Source organism: Tenrec ecaudatus, chromosome 13, assembly GCF_050624435.1.
Source record: "Tenrec ecaudatus isolate mTenEca1 chromosome 13, mTenEca1.hap1, whole genome shotgun sequence".
Classification (NCBI taxonomy): domain Eukaryota; kingdom Metazoa; phylum Chordata; class Mammalia; order Afrosoricida; family Tenrecidae; genus Tenrec; species Tenrec ecaudatus.
In genome coordinates this window covers 27,922,770-27,938,361 of record NC_134542.1, presented here as the reverse complement: position 1 = coordinate 27,938,361, position 15,592 = coordinate 27,922,770, and the positions used below count along the sequence as shown (strand labels likewise).

Genomic DNA, 15,592 nt, shown 5'->3' with positions numbered 1-15,592 from the left:
GTGTCCCTGTGGGTTCCAAAATTCTTATTTTTTTGGAAGTTCAATTTTTATTTGGTGGGTACGAGGTAGCACAGGTCTACCAAGGCCTTCATGAATGCAGGGCCCGCCACTTGTCCAAGGGGCCACGGTTAGGGATGTATTTGACTCCACAACCATCCGGGATGAGGCGCTTCTCAGCCACCATATCCTCAAATTCATCAGCATTAAACTTGGTGAAGCCCCACTTCTTAGAGATGTGGATCTTTTGGCGCCCAGGGAACTTGAACTTGGCCCTGCGTAAGGCCTCAATCACATGCTCCTTGTTTTGAAGCGTGGTGCGGATGGACATGATAATCTGGCCAATGTGGACTCTAGCCACTGTGCCTTGAGGTTTCCCAAAAGCACCTTGCATCCCAGTTTGAAGCCTAGTTTAGGGAGAGCAGAAATTAGCCAGGCCAGAGGCATTGAAAAGCAGCAAAAGGTTGTCTCCAAGGTCCCTTAGGTCAGCCTATACATAGCAATAGGCTGCATACACTACTGAGGAGGCTTGCTTGCAGCCATTGCACACCGGCCCCCACTAGGAGGACGGTGGTCTTAATTGGCTGCAGACCAAAATTCTTAACTGGAGTAGAAAGGCTCGTGATTTTGAAATACCAACCTTGTGTTTATCAGCTTAATGAGTGACCCTTTATACCACTAGGTATTACAAAAAGGTTTGAAGAAATGGAAATTTAAAACTACTTATTCTGTAATTTGTCCAAGACCCCAAGACCACACAAGTCAGTGGCAGAGGCAGGGTTCTATTTTCTTCTCTTTTAAATTTTTTCAATGCAAGCATATCATTTAACCACTCAATGTTCTTATTTTATAAAACCCTATTTTATGCTTTCTCTACCAAATAGATTATTTTGAACCAAATCCCACTTTATTTATTTCTAAACACTCCTACGTGAATGCCCGGTATACAAACAACCTTTCGGAGCAATAGTCACAGCATCACTGTCAAAACTATGAGTGAACACCTATCCTTCAATGTCCTCCCATAATTTAAATTCTCACGATTGTCTCCAAAATGTGGTTTTCAATTGGCCTATTTGTCAGGATCCAAAGTTCAAATATTGTATATGGTTAGTATGTCGATTAAATTTCTTTAAATCTATATGTAGATTGACTCTAACTCTCTTTTCCCACCCTCTAGATTTTTATGAATTTTAAAACTTAGATTTTCTAAAGTTTTCTAAATTTAGTTGAATGCATCATTCTGTGCCATTAATAGAGTCCTCTGTCCCCTGAATTATCTGTAAATTGTCAGATGTAGAGGCTTGTTCTAATTTGTCTGTTTGTTTGATGCTTTTATTTTGTATTGTTCAAAAAACTACATCATGGATATAGAACCATGCCTTGAACTTCAAGTGGCTTGAACCCCAATTGGAACCCCAATACGTCTTCACAAATACATGACATGCTCATTCCATTGCTATTCCATTTTCAGCTTAGTTGTCTGTGAGACCTTCTTTAATTCCTCTGAACAATTTTATAACCTTGGTCTTCCAGTGGATATACATCAGACTTTATTGGCATAGAATTTTGTCTATAGTATTTGTCATATCTCAAGAATAAAACATTCTTTTAGTTATCTCATCACCCATGTTTTTACAAAAAGAAGATATATTTTCATCTTTGTGTATTTAATAACTGATATATACAGTACTTCTATGTAGAAATGTGTGTGAGTAAGTGAATACAGGATTGACTAAATAGAAATGCTTAAAAAGATATAAGCATGGAGGGTTGAAAGATATAACCTGTATGTACCAGTTAGCAACATCAACAACTACAACAACAAAATCTATACCGTCTATTATCCAGTGAACAACTCAAGTTTGGTATGGTAACAAAAAAGAAATGATAAATATTGCCACGTAGGCAGCATATGATCAATATCTACAATGCCGAAGGAAGTCTAATCTGCACTTAAAGCATTGGCAAGAATCACGGCTCCAGGAATTGAAAGAGTACCTAATGATATGTTTCAAAAATGGGTGCAATCCTGGAAATGCTGACTTGTCGATGCTGAGAAACTTGGACAGCAGTTACCCGGCTATCTGACTGGATGTGATCCATCTTTCTGTCTATCTAAAGAATAGTGATCCAACACTGCCAGGGGAAGCCAGCCTCTAACACATCATTACAGGTCCGGTAGGCGCAATTGTACAGCAATAATAAGTAAAGATCATAGTAAAGTTATAGAGAGCATGAGAGATAGAAGAGATATACTGAAATAAATGGAGTCAGACACAATTCATGGTAGCATGCTCACCTCAGCTCCGCTTGGTGGTCCATGTGGAGGGAGAGAGAGATATTTAATGCTAGCCAGACTTTTAAATTCTCTGGGGACATGCAAGCCCCCTAATTAGAGGTGAGGACCCACGTCATAGGAAGGGGTTGTGCTATAGGTAATACAGTAATAGTAGGGGGTGATCTAGGGGTATCCACATAATAGGAAGAGGAGGGATTGGGGGTATACATGTGACAAGATGGGCAGATCCTAGATACAGAATGGCAGCCTAACTTTGGATGTCACAGAGCCAGTTTGGCCTGTTCCCTGGTTCAACTGATAGAGACCATTTTCAGTAGGATGTGAACTCCACCTACAGGAACCAAGCTAAAGGTTACAGGCTTCAGGGAGAAGTAATCCATTGTCTCCAGCAGCAGGGAGCAGGCCCACCCCTGTGCTGGGCGGAGACAGCAGTCTGGCAGGGACTGCCTTCATGGAAGATTCTGTAAGCATCTGACCTCCCCACACACAACACAATGCAAATTATCAAACAGTGTGATTAATGTTATTCACAAGTAAATTTTTACTGAAGATAATGCAAGAACATTTGCAGTAGGACATCAACAGGGAACTACTGGAAATCATAAATCCATGCCAGATTCAGAGGATGATGTGGAATAAGGCATGTGATTGCTGATGGCAGATGAATCACAACTGAAAGAAGATAATAGCAGAAAGATATTTACCTATGTATTATTGAGTGTACAAAGGCATTCAACCACTTCCATCACACCACACTATGGGGAACAATGCTAGGAATGGCAATTCCAGGAGTCTAATTGTGCTCAGGAAAAACCTGTATATACATCAGGAGGCGATCATTGCAACAGAATAGAGACAGTTCTCAATGTGTCAGGACTATATCCACTTACCACATGTAGTGAATATTCTTCCTGAATAGATAATCTAAGAAGCTGGACTATTTAAAGAAGAATGCAGCATCAGAATTAGAGGGAGTGTCATTAACAACCTGTGATATGCACATAACACAGCTTTGCTTGCTTAAAATGAAGAGGACTTCAAGAACTCCTTACTGATGGTGACCAGAGACGACAGCCTTGAGTATATGTTACATCTCAACCTAAAGGGGAAAAAAATTCTCATAACTTGACCAAAAAGTTACAGCATGATAAATGGAGAGAGAACTAATTGTTGTCAAGGATTTCCTCTTACGTGGCATGATGATCAATAACTTTGAAAGCAATGGTCAAGAAATCAAAGTAAATATTATATTAGGAAAAATCTGCTGCTGAAAAAAAAAACACTTGATAGTGACAAAATACAAAGATATCTCCTTGAAGACTAAGGTGCACTTAGCCCAGGGCTTAGCACTTTTAATTGCCTCCTATTTACATGAAGGTGGGACAATGTATGAAGAAAACCATAGAAGAGTTGATATCTCTGTATTATGATGTTTCATAATATTATATATACCATCGACTTCTAGAAGGATGAAAAAATATATATGTCTTAGAAGGAGCGTAGGCAAAATGAATCTTAGAAGCAAGGCTGGCGAGAACTCATCTCATGAATTTTAGACGTGCTAGCAAAAGTGACCAGTCCTTGAGAAAAACATCATACTGAGTGAGGCAGAGAGATCGTCAGCAAAAAACGAGAAGATCCACGAGATGGATGGACACAATGACTGTAACAATATGTTCAAATATAGCAATAAAAATGAGATTGGTTCAGGAGCAGAGAGGGTTTTATCTACTTCATGTAGGGTTGTTAGATGTCTAAAAAACTCAGTGACCCAAACCAGCAACATACCAGTTAGTAATATATACCAGAAAAAAATTCTTCTTACACACCCACCTTAGAACTCAAAGAGAAAATATATGTTTTGACATGTCAAAGGGAAAATAAAAAGTGAAATCTGCCAATTCTGGCAATTTTATTGTAAACAATGGAAAATATCTTTGTATACTTTAGCAAAAAAGGAAATACATTATCAATATAGAACTTTGAGCAGTAGCATCACTGTAGATATGAAACTTCTGGGAGCAGGGAGGCACTTGGGCAACTTTTGAGGGCTGGAAACAAGAATTCAAGTAAAGTGACACTGTCAGTGAAAAGGAAATAAACCTGAGCATGCTCTGCTTTTTCTTCCTTATTCTTCCAAAACTCCAGCTTTCAAGGAGAGATAATTTCATCCTTGAAGTGTAGTGTCATTTTCAGCTCAGAACTAGAAGACAGGATCCTGATTCATATTTCCACTGGTTTACATTCATGGAAGAAAAAGAGTATTTCTTCCTAAGGAAAAATGAGTGCTCTTAAGAAGGGAAAATGTGTTTTAAAAGTCTTCTACAAAATTACCAGAATATATCCTAAATATTGATGAAGTGCCTAACCTGAAGATATAGCCAAGAATGAGACAAATACACCTTCTGACTGGAATTAATGGAAAAAGTGTGATAAGAGTTAACAACCACAACAGCAAAAGCAAGTACAGAGTGTGGTAGCAAAGACAACAGGAGTAACTAAGTCAGTAGGAGAACTCCAAGAATGAAGCTCTTAATGATGAACATAGAATCTGAAACGTAGAAGATGAGTAAAGGTTATTTAACTCAAGGTGGGATGAAGAGTTGACCAGAATGAGGAAATGGCACGTGTAAGAGTACTTACATAAGACAATGACACTACTTTTCTTAACATATCCAAACCAAAATCTGTGCTGTGCAAAGAGGTGTACTCAGTGATGCACTCATATCCCTAAGGAGAATCCTGTGACATCCTGTTCAAGAGAAGGGAAACATGACATTTTAAATAGCAAAATGGCCTGAGAGTTGTATAGGAATCACTCTGCTATATGAAGATAGGCTTGGAAGAGATAAGAGTAGATTAAGAGAAAATAACTTAAATATTAGCATAAGAATTGAGGCAAAAGGACAAATTTGGAAATATTCATGTTGGGTGAACCAAGACATGAAGACAACATACTGATGTGAAGCAGTGAACCAACAGAGAGGTCTTTGAGGCCAGCCCCAATTCTAGTTACATGGTCTCCCTCCCCAGAAGAATGTACTACAGAGGACAAGATTGAAGATGCAGCTTGGGGAGAGGGGTGGGTCTATGCAGAACACACAGGAGCAAACAAAGCAGGAAAGAGGAGAGAGAGAAAGAGAGAGGGAGAGAAAGAACCCATTCCTGTCCCATCAAGCTTTAGGTCAATATTCCTGCTCAGAGCAAGAAATGCACAGAGAGGACCGTGGGACTGTCCTCACCATGAGAGAAGGCATCCCCTCACTGACCCATAGCACTATGGGGGCCAACACTGAACATATAGTGCGGGAATTGTGCTTTGTCTGACCCCCAATGCTGGGGTGAAAAACTAAGGACATTCAACAGAACAGCAAGAAGAGCAAAGCAATGAAGTCCTGGAGGAATCCCAAAACTAGACTTCAGGGACAGGATTTGACACCTCATCAAACTTGATCAGAAAATATTCATGAAGGTCAACAGACAAACCTGGAACTATTTATAGGGTTTGTTGTTGTTGTTGTTTTCATGTCTATAAGATAAGATAAGCAAGATAAACAATCCCAAGGAGAAAACAATGGGACTGATGGTTTCAGGGGACATGGGAGAGGGGGGTATGGGGGAAAAGAAGTGGGGAACCAACAAACCCAGGGACAAGGGAACAACAAGTGATCTAAAATGGATGGTGAAGGAGATCGTAGAATGCCTGGTGGTGTTTGATCAAGTGCAATGTAGCTGAGAGGAATTACTGAAAGTTGAATGAAGGTTGAACATGATAGTGGGGCAAGTAGAGGAAAGTAAAAGGAAATAGAGGAAAGAATGAGGAGGCAAAAGACATTTATAAAGGTATAAATACAGGTACGCACATATAACGATAAGGACATAGATCCTTGTACATATATTTATATGTTAAGTATTAAGGGAGCAGACAGACATTGAGCCTCTACTCAAATACTCCCTCAATGCAAGAATACTTTGTTCTAATGACCTGGAATTCTGTGATGTTCACCTTCCTGACATGATGTCTGAAGACAAAATGGATGTATTAGCAAATGCGGTGAAAAAAGATGAAAAACTGATAGTGCCCCTCTATTACAAAAGAGTGCCTGGAGTCTTAAAGGCTTGAACATAAACAAGTGATCATCTGGCTGGGAAGAAACAAAGTCCACATGGAAGTAACACACAAGCCTGTGTGAGCATGAGGTGTCAACAGGATCAGGTATCAGGCATCAGAAGATGCAAAACAAACAACCATTCCAATGTGAACAAGGCAGGGTGGAGTGGTGAACCAGCGCCCAGTTTTAGACAATTGTACATCCCCTCACAGAAGGGTCACAAGGAAGGGAAGAGTCAGCCAAGGGGCAGTTTGGCACCGACAAAACAAACAACATTCTTCTAGTTCTTTAATGCTTCCTCCCCCACTGTCATGACTCCAGTTCTACTTTACAAATCTGGCCAGACCAGAGCATGTACACTGGTACAGATAAAAGCTCTCTCGACACCTGGAATCCAGGACTTATAAAACCCTCAGGAACTATAATAGGAGTAGTGGTACCATGAGGGTAGGGGGAAGGTGGGGGGGAGAAACGGGGGACCAATTGCAGTGATCATCATAGTATAACCACCCCCACCAGGTGACAAACAACAGAAATGTGGGTGAAGGGAGACAGCGAACGGTGTAAGATATGAAAATAATAATAATGTATAATTTGTCAAGGGATCATGAGGGAGGGAGCATGGTGGAGGGAGGATAAAAATGAGGAGCTGATACCAAGGGCTCAAGTAGAAAGAAAATGTTTGGAAAGGATGATGGCAACATACGTACAAATGTGCTTGACACAATGGATGCATGGATTGTGATAAGGCTGTAAGAGCCCCCAATGAAATGCTTTTTCTTTTTCTTTTTATTATGGGTAGTATTCAGGTTAAAGGTGAAGAAGAGATTAAACTAGTGATAGAACAGAAAAAGAAACAAGAGACACTGGGGGAAAGTAGGGCCATTTACTGAAAAAATTTTGAACATTCTAGAAGGAAGATTAAGTATTCAGCTTTGGTTTGTTTCGCCTGGGGTATTTGTAAAGCTGCTGGAAAAGCCACACAGAGACTTTCAGCATAAATCTGGAGCCCAGGAGAGGTTTTGTGCTATAAATGCAGGATTAGGGGTCATAAATGTATCAAAAATTGTTAACTGGATGGGAAAACTATTCACCTCTACACGCACATAAAAACACAAGCGAAAAACTAAATTTACAGAGTTCTGAAAGACAGCAGTTAAAAGTTAGTTACAAATTAGAAGTTGGCAAGATTTATTTAAAATGATCAAAAAAAAAAGAAAAATAAGTCTAGGAGAGTGTGCACTAAAGGCTAAGAAGGGAGAGGGTTCACAGAGGAACATGATCAGCAGTAATAAGGACTACTTAGAGACTAGAATACAGATTTTTAAAATGCCTATTGAATTTATTTATGAGAAATATCTTTAATTTAAGTGACAGAAAACACAATAGAGTTCTTAAAAAGGAAGTTAAATGGCAGAATTGTACTGCATAAAAGGTGAATATATATATATATATATATTATTCACAGGGCCATCAAGCCAATTCCAATTGATATCTACGCTGTAGGAGAGAACAGAACTGCTCCGTATGGTGTCCAAGACTGCACATCATTAAAGCAACTGTCTCAGCTTACTCCCAGTAAAGAGGACAATGGATCTGAACCATCAAACCTTGTCATTAGCAGCTGAACGCATAACCCATTGAACTAGTTGAGCTCTTTGAAAATAGACACAGACCACTTGTTTTAGAAGGTTTGGCTATGAAAAGGAGACAAGAAGCATCAATAATGTCAAGGGAGGACAGGTTTTGTTTTACTTTTGTTGGTAAATGAAAGTTTGACAATGAACAATCATTCCTTGGTATTTGTAAGTGGTTCTCTTTAAATGGAGACACTACGTAACTTAAAGTTAAGGTTCTTTACTTTGAGCTAGTCTGTGATAGATCAGGGATCCTCCGCTGTTACAGCTTAGAAGGACTACCCTAAAGTAAGACTGCACATAAAATCTTTGTGCCACACGACTCTTCAGGCAGCTATTATAAAAAAGTAATGGATTTGGCACTTGTGATGATCCCTAAGGCTGAGCCTGGACTCAGCAGAAAGTGTGCCATGATTGATTAGTCATGTCTACCATTAGCTCAGAACCTGGGACTGATCCTGCCAAAGACTTGCTGACACCAGCTTAGAAGCTTCACTTGGCAATGCGAACCTTCTTAAAGGGTTGCCTGGTGGATAGTCAAGTCTGAATAGGTTTGATATAAATTCTTTTGCCTCAAATCCTGTTTATACTCAACATGATACAGGGCCTGTATTTTCTTTTTCTCGAGTGGTATTCCTTCCTAGCTTGACAATATATTCCAGTGGAGCTGAGTTTAAAAAAAGTGGTTTTTTAAAAAATCTCTACGTTTGCCTAGTGGTTGGGATTATTTCATATGCATTGACCCTATTAACATTTATGTATCAATATCAGAGCATACATATTTATTACTAGAATAAATATGCTCCACCTCTGAAAAACAGCTGATTGCAATAGGTTAGATTCTCTGCCCCAACGTTGTCACAGAGAGAAAAGTCCCTGTGCCGTGCAGTTGAAGTCTGCACTGAATAGACTTCATCCTTTCTTCCTCCCCCTCGTCGCTGGTGCAGCACAGGCAACTGAACGCGTGGGTTTTATGTCCCCACAGGTGAAGAATTATAGCAGCAGAAGAAAGGTAATGGAGGAATAAGCAAAGCATTAATTTTAAGACAGAACGTTCAGCCCAAGTGTTAAATCTGAGAAGACTGGGGAAGAAAGAGAAAGGAGAGATGTAGAGCGAGAGCCCAGACTATCAATTATTTGGGATGGAATTTTCCTTTGCCTCGAAACAGCACACCATACCCCAGGGGTCATGTTCAATCAAACCAAGCACGGTGCAGCTGGACTTCATTGGCAAGATGACTAATAAACAATTAGGGCACAATGGGGGCCATTTATTTTCTGACCATGTCTCTAATTTGCCAGGCAGGTGGATCTTTAGAGGAATACACTGGGTGTTCAGTCAGGCTCTGGGATAGCTGTGCCACCGCACCTAAGTACAACCCTGGAATGCGGAAATGTTCGGTTATAAAGAGCTAGTGGACGCAGGCAAGTGAATTAACCCATACAGACACACAGATTTTAAATGCGTGATAACATAAAATGTTTCTCCAAATTAACTCAATAGTTCATTCGCATGCTATCATGACATCGCAAGTGAGAATCAACCTTTAGACAGTTTCTGTTGATTTTAGATTATAAGAATATCTTTTGGTGGTTTTTATTCTTAACTTTAAACATAGATATTAAATAAGATGAAATTTCAATTTAAATAACTTGAAAAGCATTCACTCTAGGAAAAATGACTCACCACATACACGAAAACACCAGAGAAGCAGTTTTATTGAAATTTGAAGGAATTGATTGTTTTAATGAGATAGTGTTATTGTGTAAGTATCAGACCTAAGTTAAACTGATTTTATTCATAATCTGTTGTTGTTTTTATTATTGGCTTCATAGGCACAGTCATAATGACAAACCACTGCCTTGAGTCCTATGAGCTGATCCACTTAATAAAAACCTGTAAATAAATAGGATTCATAAAGGCTTCTGTTTGCACATATGGGATTATTGGATTTGAGATCAATGAACTCTCTTTCACCACATCCACAAGTTATTTGTAACCACTGGGAAAGTTATTTTACTGAAGATGATCAATACTTACTAGAAATATAAGAGACACCCATATTGATGCAAAAATGAAGTAATATTGAGGAAGTAGATTTCTTAGGAGAAACCCTAAAATGACCAACTATCGAAAGCTTCAAAAAGTTGCTGTTAGCATTTATAATGGGAGCATATGAAATAGTTTGTTCTGTTATTATGCAGTACAGAGTACTATCAAAAATATTTTATCCAATAGGAAAGTTTAATGTACATTCTTGGAGGTAGTCAACTGATACATCCCTTCTAGCCCTAATCCCTTGTGTGTTGTAGTATACATTCTAGCCTCTATAGTAGTGGCCAGAATTCCATTCTGGAGGGAATTCTCTGCTATGCAATGGACAAGATTAAGGTGAGATTATGTCTCCATATTAATAGAGGGTGTGAACCAAGTCACACCTTGTGTTTCCTTGGGGTAAGGTCTTCTGACAAACCTCACTTCCATTAAAGTCGTTCCAGTGTGTAGAAGAGTCATCTTGGAAGCATTTAGCGGCCCCAGGACCATTGGAGGAAAAGCTACCAGTGGAGCACATTTGAGATGTAATGTGATGGAGGCTGAGACAAGAGGTACCAGAGGCTGAGGCGAAGAGACCATGGGACTGAGCAAAGGAGCCAGGGCAAGAGGGAGGCTGGGGCAAAGAAACCATGAGCGAGAAAATAGGGACAATGCTAAGACTATGGGACTGTGAGGCAGAGCCGCAGCTGATTTCCTGCCCCATGAAGGCAGAAGCTAAAGAGCCATGGGGTTGAGAGACTGAGAACTGGAGACTTGGCTGCTGACTGAGGAGCGGTGTTACTGTGAAGCTATGACTGAATCCATGCTGTCACTGATCTGTTCACTCCTCTATTAATCCCTCCTAATCTTGAGGATTCTCAGGGACTTCTGTGTGGTCATTGGAAAGATTATCAAACCCGATGGGTATATATTCTCACCCCAAGCAAAATTTTAATATCCAAATTAGATTTAAATTTCATATTTGTGTTACTCTAGGTGGACTAGAGAAAGAAATTTAGGGAGATTCATCTCTGCATAAGAAAGACCTTTATATACAAGAGCAATCGAATGTTTAGAAAACATCCCAGCTCAGTACAGATCAACTCCATAAATTGGGTATTAGCCCGTATGTCCCATGCCAATCTATGAAGTCCTCTTCTGACCCACAAAACACGTGCAATAATTCCAAGTACAGAAAGATCACAGGCCAGTGGGTGGGAAGTCTTGTGGATCCAATAGCTTTGTAAGCATCTCAGCGCTGGAAGGGGTCTCCACGTGGCTCCTCCAGCTTCCAGCGCACAGGCTCTATCAGTGTAGCACCATGTGTCTTGTCAGTAGAGCATCTCTCAGGAAGCGAGCCTAGAGACAGTGTGTCTCCCACCTCCAACGAGGAAATACAGGAGTTCCCAGAATCCTCAGGAGAAGGCTCTGGCCACATAGAGGCCTCATTGACTACATCCTGATTGATAGGCTAGACTCCACCTATACACTCTTAATCCTCAAATTGACACCAAATTTGGTAACTACCACAATATTCATGTCAGTTTTATTTATAGAGCTGATAATTCTTTTAAAAAGTTTTCAACAGTCTTTTCAACTTTGTATATTGTCTTTCTTTCAGAAAGGCAAATTATAACTAAAAATTCATTTTCTCTTTTAAAATTCAATTATATGTGGGCATTACTCTGTGATATAATACAACTGCAATTAAAAGCACTTCAAGAAATTTTACACTTAACAAGTGGTATTTATAATGCATCTTCAAAATTCACAAATGTGAATGATATATTAGGCATGAATGTGTTAATTTGAAACTAAATGATAGGCCTGTACATTAAAGGAAGATCTTTCAGTATATATATTTTAATATATATAAAACTAGTCACCAACTTTACATGTAGAGAAATATATCCAGGATAAATAAATACTATTGAAAAATAAAGTAGGAGGCCTTTCATTCCCAGACATTAAAACATATTATATAGTCATAATATTCAAAACAGCTTGGTACTGGTACAATGATAGAAATGAAGACCAATGGATTAGAATTGAGAAGCCAGAAATATAAGCAAGTACCTAAAGAAATCTAATTTTTGACAAAGAACTAAAACACATTAAGTGGGAAAGACCTTTCAACAAGTGGTGCTGTACAAATTGGACCTCCACCTGCAAAAAAATGGAACAGCACCCATACTTCACACCATGCACAAAATAAACTCAAGGTGAATTGCACCATGCACAAAATAAACTCAAGGTGGATCACAGACTTGCCCCATGACGGTAAAAGAGCATCAACAAAAGTGCAGGGATAGTTGTAAGGACCTTATTACCAGGCATAAACACACTATTGATTATAAAGGAAAATATCCACACTATAGATGGCAAAATAAAGGACTAGGACCTTCTAAAAGTGCGGTATTTTTCACCCCTCAAAATATTTTATCCAGAGTTAAAAAAGAACCCACCGATCGGGGGAAAAATATTTAGTAATGACACACACATCAAATAAATGGCTAATTTCAAAAATCTATAGAAAACTACAGCTTTACAAGAAAAATACAAATAACCCAATCAAAAAATAGGCACAAGACACAAATAGACAAATTATGGAAGATCACACCCACACAGCCAACAAGTGAACAAATATTGTACGCATTAGGGTTTGGTAGGTTTATTGTGCCAACCTGGCCAATAGGAGAATGTGGGATTAATGAGGCCGTAGTTTGATTGGAAGGCAAAGAAATAAAGGGCTCCACAAGGCCCTCCCCTCACTCTCACTCTCGTGCTCTCTGGTGAGGGAACCAGCTCCAGCTGCTTTATCTGGTTCTCTGCCTTAACTTGTGAGCCACACTTCCTGCGGAACAAGTCAACCGGTGGATCATGCCACTAGAGCTTGAGGTTCCTTTGAGACCAGCTTTGCCACGCTGCTGGTGTATCTGTAGCTTGAGCTTGAGGCTGGTGGATCCTACGTCTTTGCATGCTCAAGTTTGCTACCCCATCCGGGCCTGCTTTGCTAAGTTCCCGAGCTGCCGATTGTTGGTGACTTGCCCTGCTGTTACTGCCTGTCTGCCCACATTGCCCAAGGGAAGACTCATCGCCTGCTTCCTTAACCTTGTACCTGTCAGCCCTCGTGGGTGGAAGGACTGCCAGTATATTAACTGTTCCATGAAAGTGAGTTGAACTGAGCCCTCTGGACTGCCGTGCGGACTAATTAGCTGTTTATTCCTTCGTACTGTATGAACCTATCCTCTTGTGTGTATAAATATAATCATAAGCGAGAACCCTGCCTAACAACGCATTCATTAGCCATAAGAGAGATGCAAATTAAAACAACAAGGAGATACCGCTTCACACCAATCCTTTTAACAAAAAAATGTTTTTAAGCAGAAAATACTGAATGCTGCAGAGGATGAAGAGAGACTAGAATGTTCATACATTGCTGGTGGGACTATAGAATGGTACAACCACTATGGGAATCAGTATGATGTTTCCTTAAACACATGCAAATACCTTATGATCCTAAACTCTAAACCGAACAGACATGCAACCCTATGTTTATTCCAGAAGTTTCCATAATAAAAAGCGCATGGGAACAATGAAAAACTGATTACAGTGCGGCCGGCCATATGGTATTTTCTGTGGATTAGCTGTTCTGAACGGGAATATCGTCCTCCAGGCTTGGTGGGCCAGGATGTGCTCCACTCTCTCTTCCTCTCCCTTCATTTGTTCCCATGTGCTCTGATCAGACATGTCTCTCTCCATGAACTGCAGCTCCAGTGCTGTCCTCTGATGTAAATTATTCTGGGGAAAGGCAGCTGTCCACATGTTGGGATTGTAGCCGGCCCCTCAGACCTCTCCACTGTTCCCTACTCCTTGCTGGCATGTCGCATTCACATCTTGGAGACACGACAACCCTCACTGACCCGTAGCCCTATAGGAAACAACACTGGAGACACAGTGTGGGAATTCTGCCCAATCTGATCCCACCACACAGAGGCAAAACACTAAGGACATGCAACAGAACAGCAAGGGGAACAGAGCAACAAAGTCCCCAGGGAATAAAAAAAATAGATTTTGGGGCCAGGGCTTGGTGTCCCATCCGGCTTGACCAGAAAACACTCCTAAAGGCCAACAAACAGTCCTTGAACTACCTACAAGCTTTTCTTTCTTGTTGTGTTGTGTTTTGTTTTTTCTGTCATTGGCTTATTGGTGTTGTTTTGTTTTATTTTGTTGCTTGGTTTTGCTCTGTCCTGGTTTTGTGCATGTTATTATCTCTGCAGGTCTGTCTAAATAAGAGGCTGGATGAACAATCTGGAGCACAAAACAACAGGACTGACAGTTCCAGGAGCACATGGGAGAGGGGGAGGTGGGGGGAAAGGAAGTGGTGTTAACAAACCCAGGGACAAGGGAACAACAAGTGACCCAAAGCAGTGGTGAGGAGGGTGTAAGAGGCCTGGTAGGGCAAGAGGAATTACTGAAACCCAAATGAAGACTGAGCATGATAGTGGACAAGAGGAAAGTCAAAGGAAATATTAGGTGGCAAGGGGCATTTATAGAGGTCTAAATATGGGCATATACCTATGTAAATGTATTTATATATGATGATGAGGAAATAGAACTATGTGCATATATGTATAAGTTTAGTATTAAGGTAGCAGATGGACATTGGACCTCCACTCAAATGCTCCCTCAATGTAAGAACATTTTGTTCTATTAACCTGCATTCTATTATGCTCACCTTCCTGACACAGTTGCTGAAGACAAAGTGTGTACATAAGAAAAAGTGGTGAAGAAAGCAGATGGATCCCGGCTATCAAAAGATATAGCATCTGGGGTCTTATAGACTTGAAGGTAAACAAATGGCCATCTAGCTGAGAAGCAACAAGGACCACATGGAAGAAGCACACCAGCCTGTGTGATCATGAGCTGCCGAAGGGATCACTTATCAGGCATCAAAAACCAAAAAAATCATAGCATTGTGTCCTCACCTCCCTCATGCAATTGATGAAGACAAAGCGGGTGCATAAGCAAACTTGGTGAAGAAAGCTAATGGAGCCCATCTATCAAAAGATATAGCATCTGGAGTCTTAAAGGCTTAAAGGTAAATAAGCGGCCATCTAGCTCAGAAGCAACAAAGCCCACATGGAGGAACCACATCAGCCTGTGTGATCACAAGGGGTCTAAGGGATCAGGTAACAGGCATCAAAGAACAAAAAATGTCATTGTGAATGAAGGGTAGTGTGGAGTAGGGACCCAAAGCCCATCAGTAGGCAACCAGACATCCTAATTCTACATTACAAATCTGGCTAGGCCAAAGCATGTTCACTGGTACAGATAGGAACTGGAAACACTGGGAATCCAGGATGGATGATCCCTTCAGGACCAGTGGTGAGAGTGGTGACACCGGGAGAGTGAAGGGAGGGTGGGATAGAAAGGAGAAATCAATTACAGAGATCTACATATAACCTCCTCCCTGGGGGACGGACAACAGAAAAGTGGGTGAAGGGAG

The 15,592-nt window shown here is 40.4% G+C and overlaps 1 non-coding gene across 1 annotated transcript; it reads right to left on the bottom strand.

Moving 5' to 3' along the window:
- Nucleotides 1-459: 459 nt before the first annotated feature.
- LOC142425175 (small nucleolar RNA SNORA70) lies at nt 460-587 on the bottom strand. The gene has a single exon (XR_012779535.1). It is a non-coding gene; the product is annotated as a small nucleolar RNA SNORA70 (small nucleolar RNA).
- Nucleotides 588-15,592: the final 15,005 nt, after the last annotated feature.